Below are 9,163 nucleotides of genomic sequence, written 5' to 3'. Positions count from 1 at the left end.
AGCGGCCGGAACGGGCGAAGAGAACATGGATGTGGAGTTGTGAGGGAACGGTTTATTGGCGAAGGGGCGACTTGGGGGTCAGGGCGTTGCTGCTGTGGAGTGGGGTGGGCTTCTGATAGGAAAGGGAGGAAAAACTGAAGATTAAGGGGTGCTGTCTGAGGAAAGCCTAAGGAGAGGGGATTTGGGGGGGGCAGGGAGGACGTAAATAATGGGGAGCCCTCAAATGTGGGGTTTGGGGGGGAGGAGAAAGGACTTATGGGGCTCCTGAGGGCATGAGGTGTGAGAGAAAACAAATTTGGAGGGAATAGAGAAATTTAGGGGGGGGGTGATAATAAAGTGTTGGGCAGTTTGGGGGGGGCTCAATGTGTGGGGAGGGGGAGATTGAAAGGGGGGGCAGAGATGGGCTTTCTGGCCTGGAGTGCCAGATTGAGGGGGGCCTTGCCCCCTTCCTAGGCCCAAAAAAAGGGGGTACCCCCCAATTCTAAAGAGTTCCTATGGGGCTGCTTTTTAGGCCCTTTTTAAACCCCAACACAATAAAATCTGGTTGAGGAGAAAAGGGGGGAAAAAAGTACATATTTTATTTTTGCATTTTGTTCCCCTGAGGAAAAAATAAAATCCAACGCTTCCCTCCCCCTTCCCCCCCCTTTCTGGGTGATCTTTATTTTCATTTGTCTCCTTTACAGGATTAAAATCCTAATAACGATGGGGGGAGGGGGAAAAGGGGGAAATTCATAATATTTTAAGATTAAAGATCAAGAAGATGCAGAATATTATACGACGTGGAATAAATTCTACGAATGGATGGGAAGCAAGAGGTAGAAATGAGAGAAAAGTAAGATAGTAAAGGTTAACACTGAAAATAAGGTAAATAATTGCAATACTTTAATTGCAAGAAGAAACCTAACTAAAAGCTTTTTGGGTATATTATTACTATTGTTACTATATCTATTATTATTGTTGTTATTAGCTTGTATGTCAATGTTTAACCCCACTTTTTTTGGTCTTTTTTATTTGTAAATGGTATACTCTGACAATGCACTGTTTTTCAAAAAAAGTGTCGAATAAAATGTATTAAAAACAATAATAAAATAAAATAATAATATTTTGTATTTTACAGCGCTGAAAAAAGTGGGAAGTCAACGCTCGGGGTGTTTTTTTCTCTTCTTTCCTCCTCGATCGCTTCTTCCTCTTTCTTTCCCTATTGTCTTTTTTTTTTAATGTGTATTTTAAGAGGATTGGAACCTCAATAAATACATTTATTAAAAAAGCAAAACCTGGAAAGGGGGAGAAAATAAGTTGCCAGGAGATCTGGGTGTCTGTCTGTCTCTCTCAATAACCATTTTTTAAACTAGACATATCCATCTGTTTTCTTTTTCCTTGCTTTATTCTATTATTTTACTTTTGTTTTAAACTTCCTTTTTATTTTGTTTTTATGGTTGAGAGCTGCTTAGAATAGGCCTATGGTTAGATAAGTGGCATATATTTATTAATAACATTTATTAATATTTAGTAACAACATTTATTAATATTTATTAATAATATTCATTAATAGTTATTGATAATATTTATTAATATTTATTAATAACATTTATTCATATTTATTAATAACATTTATTGGCTGCCCATCTTACTACAGGGTAACTCCGGGTGGCTTAATGTATCTATACATGTACATTAAAACATAAATTGGAAACAATGTTAAAATCTTAAGGGCATGTGGGGGGGGGGAGTGGGATATGTTATTAACATCTTCACTATGCTATTATTAAATTTTAATAATTTCCTGACCCTTTAATTTCTCTACTTAAATACAGGTAGTCCTCGACTTATCACCACAATTGAGGCCAAAACGTCATTTGTTGAGTGAGTTTTGCCCCATTTTATGACCTTTCTTGCCGCAGTTGTGAAGTGAATGACCGTAGTTGATAAATTAGTCACAGGTTTGTTGTTGCTTTTTAACATAATTTTTATTAAACAGTTTAAAAAAAACAACTATGAAAAACAGTCATAAGTCACATTTTTCTGTGCCATTGTCACTTTGAACGGCCACTAAATGATGTTACCTAGTTGGGTCATGAAACGTCTGCAAGAAAAACCACAAAGAGCACCAAGGAGCCCTCATTTCAGCCCTGAGCTACAGATATTCTCCTTTCTCAGCCAACCCTGTTTATTTCTGACTTTCTATCCACCTCAGCAGAAAGGCAGAATCTGTTAGCTAGGATTAAACCTAGTTCAGAAGTCACAGGAATTCCAGATGATGTTTTAACATCTGGCAGGCAGGCAGTGGCGATATAGGGCTACACAGATGCAGCCATGAAATTGCAAAGAAGAATCCGAATTAAGGGCATTTTTGCTCACATTTCAAATAACTAGGATCCCAAAGGGTATAAAAGCCACTTTATCAGACGGCGGGATCCAAACGCCATTTTAAAATGCCATAAATATTTCTTGGTGTCACCAGCCCACCATCCATTCCTAGGGAAGCTGTTAACCATCTTAATTCTCAATGAGGTTTGTGTAGAATAGCCACGTAGCCTCGATTCCATCTTTATTGAGGCATTCTGGGAATTGGAGTCCACCCATCTTAAAAGTGGCTTAAGTCTGAAAAACACTGATTTTGACTAGGGGGGTGTCCAACATTGGCAGCCTTAAGTATACAGACTTCAGCTCCCAGGATTCCCCAGGCTGGTTGGGGAATTCTGGGTGTTGAAGTCCACAAGTCTTAAAATGGCTACGGTTGGACACTCCTGCTTTAGACAATAATAGAATATTTCCTTCATATATCACGTTCCAATGGCTCTTGAAGGCAGTTAATAGTTTAACTAGACCAGGCCATAAGTGTGAGGGGGAAAATCTTATTAAAACAATATTTTTGTTACAAGTTTTTGAGTCTTAAAAAGATTAACCCGACACTTAGTGGGAGAAAAGCAAAATAAAGAGTAATATAGATGATAGATAGATGATAGATAGATAGATAGATAGATAGATAGATAGACAGATGATAGATTGATTGATTGATTGATTGATTGATTGATTGATTGATTAACTACAGGGTCCTCATCCTTACGACCGCAACGGGGAGCCAGAATTTCTGTGGCTAAACCAGGTTGTTCAGTGAGTCGCACCCAATTTTACAACCTCTTAGGGTTGTGAATCACTGCAGTTGCTAAGTGATTCAAGGAGTCACTAAGCGAATCAGAATTCCCGACTTCACCAGCTGGGAAGGTTGCAAAAGGCAATCCCCAGGATGTTGGGATTGGGTACCAATTGCCCAAATTTTGATCGCAGGAAATGCCGCAACGGCCGTAAACGCGAGGACCTGACACAAATCACCTTTTTTTCCCCTGATGCCATGATAACTGGTCACTAAACGAATGGCTGTAAGTCGAGGACTACCTATGCCCGGAGAGTCCCTTTTCTCTTACCTTACCTTTTTTTTATCATTTTGAGCAGGTTATTCAATTGTTGCTGCAAAGCCGGACAAAACTGTACCTTGCGCTATAAATTACGGCCAGATTGCTGTAGGGAGGCTGGAAACTGTGAGAGGCGAGTTCGAAGGACCCTGGCCCAGTCACTAACAAAAGCCAGTCACTTGGCCAAGGAAATACAACATTAGAGTCGGAAGGGACCTTGGAGGTCTTCTAGTCCAACCTCCTGCTTAAAAGGAAACCCTTATCTTATCTGACTGTAGTAAAGTCACCCCCTGAATCTTGATTTAATTGGTAAATACATACAACTACAAGCCTCTTCTATACAGCACTCTTATGTCACAAAGGTGTTTTTGTTTTTTTTAGCTTGGCAAAGTCAACAAACGTGACCATTTTGGGGTGATCATATATTTTAAATTTTTTATATGGAAAAACGAATGCTTGAAAATGTTAAAATGTGATATAAATAACGCTGAGAACGTATACTTGTAAGCGTGTGTATAAGACTAAAAAAATAAAAAAACCTTTTACAAAAAACAAATGGACTGTTTTGAGCAAATCGAATTATGCAAACTGACCTATGTGGCACGAACCTCACATACTAAGATCATATGACACATACTAAGGCCCAATAGGATTTGGGGTAGGTTGTGTACAAACTAAGCATTTGGGTCAAAATATCAACATACATAAGAATCATCATTTACTCGCCGAGAAAAAGGAAGGATGGAGGACTTCAGTTATTATCCATGACTCTCTCTGCAAGGCGAACTGTGTGTTGGATTTGGGGGTTCAAATCCTCAAAAGTTGCCCAAATGTATTTGGGGAAGGGAGCTGCCCTCAGCAAGACTCCCTCTTGGAGGGAGATGAACAATCCACAGATGTAAAAACATGATTAAATAAAACGAGGGTTGAGTTGGGCCTGGAATTGTAAAAGTTATTGGTATCCTTGAAACCTCTGTTAAAGATGCCAGTGTACGAGGAGTTGTTTTTTTCCTAAAGCAAAACCTCAGTGTTCAGGTTCAATTGCCGTGTTGGCACTTGGCAATAACTACGTGGGTTTTGGGTTGCAGTTTGGGCATTCGGTCTCTACACCGTTTGCCATCCCTGCCCTATTACACCTCAGTCCAATGGCTGCCCAGTCTCTTCTTAAAAACCTCCAGTGACCCACAACGTCTGGTGGCAAGCGGTTCTACAGGTTAATTGTCCATAAATATGTCGTAGAATGCAAGGGACCCTGGAGGTCATCTAGTCCAACCCCCAGCTCAGGCAGGAGACCCTGCACCATTTGACATGAATGTCATGGAAGGGAAGGGACCCTGGAGGTCATCTAGTCCAACCCCCTTCCCAGGCAGGAGACCCTGCACCATTTGACGTGAATATGTCATAGAATGCAGGGGACCTTGGAGGTCATCTAGTCCAACCCCCTTCCCAGGCAGGAGATCCTGGCCTAGACCATTTGAGATAAATAGGTAATATAATCAGAATAGAGCTGGAAGAGATGGAGATGATGTAGTCCAGCCCCCTGCTCAAGCAGGAGACACTACGCCATTCCACACAACTGGTTGTCCAGTCTCTTCTTCAAAACCACTCGTGATGGAGCACCCATAACTTCTAGTGGCAAGCAGTTCCACTGGTGAATGGTCCTCCCTGTTGGGAAATTCCTCCTGAATTCCAGGTTGCTCCTCTCCTTGGTCAGTTTCTACCCGTTGCGCGGGGTTGGGCTAGATGACCTACAAGGTCCCTTCCAACTCTTTGTCATTCCAATTCTGTTGTCCTGCCTTCCGCTGCTTTGGAGAATGGGTGGAAACCCCCCCCTCTCTTCTTTGGGGCAGCCCCTCATATTGGAAGACTGCTACCGTGCTCCCCCCTCGTCCTTCTTTTCATTAAACCAGCCAACCCCAAAATTGCAGAGACTAATCCAGGAAGTGGCCAGGAAACGTAAGAAAATACAAAATATATCAACCAAAGGCCGGAAGTGGCACAAAATGAAAAGGCAGCCAAGGCAAGGAAAGAAGCCAAAGCAAACCAGCCAGGCTTGATCTCAAAAAAAGAAAAGAAAAAAGGGCCTCTGGGAGCTGGAGCCTGCGTGTTTGCAGAGCGTGAGGATGGTGCCAAGAAGACGCGTGTTAAAAGAAAGCAAGAAGAAGAGAGCAGAAGGCTGGGCTGGTCACGTGGTGGACCATTCTTCGGCCGCTGCTTTGGGTCTCCACTAGAGGGCGCGAGCGGCGCGCGGGACCTGCCCGGCTTTGCTTGCTTGTTCGCCCGCGGCCATCCCCACCCAGCCTGGGATGCCTGCCAGCCAGCTAAGCTCGGTCCTTCCTCGCTGCAAATGGCTGCGGGGCCTCGGCTCAGCGAGGCAGGCGGCCATCTCCGAGGCGGGGGACATGATCAGCGGCCCCGATTGCAAGCGTCAGGCTGGGATCCGTCAGAGTACAGCTGGAAGGGACCTCCCGAGGTCATCTAGTCCAACCCCAAACCCCCTGCTCAAGCAGGAGGCCCTATATAGTACAATTTGAGACCAGTGACTGTCCAGTGTTTTAAGCACCCACGACTTCTCTCGTGGCAAGCACTCATTCCCCTGATTGATTGCCCTCACTGCTAGGAAGTTCCCCAATTCCAGGTTCAGAATTCCGCCGGATTGGAACTCGGTGCAAGACGCTTGGCTTCTTACAGTCTCCCCTCTCCTCTCTTTAAAAAACAACAACACAAAAACCATTCGGAATCTCTTCCTGCGTTGCAAGAGTCCACCTCCGCTCTAGAATATAGACTATATAGAATACGGAATAGAATAGGATAGAAAGATGAGCAGAGAGAGATATAGAACAGAAGAGAAAATAGAAGAGAATAGAGAAGAGAATAGGAAATAGAGTAGAAGAAAAAATAGAAGAAGAAAACAGAGAATAGAATAGAAAATAGAATAAAAATAGAACTCAGAATAGAATAGATGATAGAATAGAATAGAAAATAGAATAAAAATAGAACTGAGAATAGAATAGATGATAGAATAGAATAGAAAATAGAATAGAAATAGAACTCAGAATAGAATAGTTGATAGAATAGAATAGAAAATGGAATAGAGAATGGAATAGAGAATAGCATAGCATAGAATAGAAAATAGAATAAAAATAGAAGAGATGATAGAAGAGAAAATAGAATAGAATACAAAATGGAATAGAGAATAGCACAGCATAGAATAGAACAGATGGAAGGGACCTTGGAGGTCTTCTAGTCCAACCCCCTGCTCAGGCAGGAGACCCTACACTATTCGAGACGGAACAGTTGTCCAAACTCTTCTTGAAAACTTCCAGTATTGGCACATTCACAACTTCTGGAGGGAGGGGGGTCCTTTGGGACGTGCCCCAAAGGGTAATCAGGGACACACACCCGCACCCATCTCCCCCTGCCCAGCAGGTTCTGCCTTCCCATTTGGAAATCTCAATAGCAACGCCATCTGGCTGTGGCCGAGATCTCCAGCCTGATTACATTTGCATGTTAACGAGCTGCTGGGGGGGGGAGCCAGGCCTCTTCCCCTTCTCCCCCCCTTCTCCCCCCCTCTCCTATTGAAATCTGTCTCCTAATATTCCATTTTCCAAATTTGCTTCCGGCACGATGGGGACCAAGGGCAGGTTCCTTCCAGGCATGCCAACAGGCCAAGTTTCTGGTCCTCATGAAGGAGAGAGACCCCTCTGGAATAAGAGACTTTGGGGAAAGGAAAAGGGGGGGGAGGGAGGGAGGGAGAATGGAAGGCTTGCTGGAAAACTTTTGCCTCCTGTTGTTCTGAGAAATCTCGGCCGGGCCACTGACTCACCACTCTGGAATTTAGAAAAATAACCAGCCCTCTGCGGTCGATTTTGCCGGCCGGAGAGAAGGAGGACGGCCTTGGAAAGGAAACAACCGACCTGCCAGGAATTGGGAAATTCAGAAAGGGAAAATATATATATATATATATATATATATATATATATATAAAACCCGTGATGTGATCGGATTCCTTCGCCTGATCTGAGGAAAAAAACAAAAAAGGCACCGATTGCGATGAGAAAACGCTGCTTTGTGCTTTAAATTGTTCTTTCTGATTTGGGTCTGCAACCCAACAAGACAGACACAGACTTCAATGGAGAGTTAGATTGGCAGGGAAAAAAAAACGTTACTGCCTGTGCACTTCAGGAGTCAAAAATAGGGCCGTGAAAATATTGACAGGCCCCTGGCATCCTGGGCATCAATTGTTTCAACCCCTACCCTCAAAATGATGCTATGGGGCACTGCACAACTAGACAACTAGACACAAGGATATTTTTCCCCCCCGAACGCCATCCCTCTGCTAAATAACTAATTCCCGCAACCGTCAAATAATTTACTAAGACTGTATTATTATTATTATTATTTTTCTCTGACTTGCTAGTATCTATCTCTTCTCACTTAGGGCTATAACCATGTTGCTTGTATCTTTACAATTTATATTGTTTTATTTGTTTACTAGTACGATTCGGTAGCTGGTTAGTCACCTCGACTGTCACTAAGTGTCGTATCTTATGATTCTTGATGATTTTATTTTTTTCCTTTATGTAGACTGAGAGCATATGCACTCCAGTGTTTCATGAATAACAACAACAACAACAACAACAACAATATTTGACGAATTCACAAGATATTAAAGTCCAAACTGAGTGGAGGAAACATCATAAAAGCCATAAATACCTGGGCTATACCTGTAATTCAATACTCTGCAGGAATAATTGACTGGACCCAGATGGAGTTGGACAATTTGGACAGAAAAACAAGGAAGCTTATGACAATGAATCATGTTTTGCACCCTAAAAGTGATGTTGACCGATTGTATCTACCAAGAGCAGAGGGTGGTCGAGGACTCCTACAAGTAAAACAGACTGTGGAAGAAGAAAGACACAGCTTGAATGATCACATCCAGAAAAGTGAAGAACCAATGATTAAGGAAGTAAATAAAGGAGGAATTTTGAAGACAACTAAGTTAAAAGCTGAATACAAGAAAGAAGTAATTGAGAAGTGAGATGAAAATTGGGAAAGCAAAGCTATGCATGGCCAATACTTGAAAAGTATTGAAGGCAAAGCTGACCAAAAACTAACTTGGAACTGGTTAAGATCAGGAGTACTGAAAAAAGAAACAGAAGGCTTTATTTTGGCAGCTCAAGAACAAGCCTCAGCCACAAACTGCATGAAGGCAAAAATTCAACATGTCCCCACCAACAGCAAATGTCGCCTCTTGAGATGAGACAGTCGACCACTTGATCAACAGGTGCAGCAAAATTTCACAAACTGACTACCTACAACGCCATGACCGCGTTGCTAAGATCATTCACTGGGAATTGTGCCAAAAGTTTGGATTTGAGCACAGCAAAAACCCCTGGGACCATCAGGTGGAGAAGGTTTTAGAGAATGAGAAAGTCAAGATTTTGTGGGACTTCGGAATCCAGACTGACAGGAACTTGGCCCACAACACACCTGACATAACAATAGTTGAAAAGAAAAAAGTAGGGTTCATTGACATTGCAATACCTGGAGATGCACGAAGTGAAGATAAACAGCAAGAAAAAAATCACAAAATACCGGGACTTGCAAATTGAGGTTGAGCGACTGTGGAAAAAGAAATCGTGTGTTGTCCCAATTGTAATTGGAGCCCTTGCAGGTACTAAAGGGTTACCTCGCTATTCTAAAATTCTAAATTTATTGGACTTGAACATTCTGACTCTACAAAA

This window comes from Natrix helvetica, assembly GCF_964273705.1.
Source record: "Natrix helvetica genome assembly, chromosome: Z".
Classification (NCBI taxonomy): Eukaryota; Metazoa; Chordata; class Lepidosauria; order Squamata; family Natricidae; genus Natrix; species Natrix helvetica.
The sequence above is the reverse complement of the archived record's forward strand: the minus strand, read 5'-3'. Positions refer to the sequence as shown.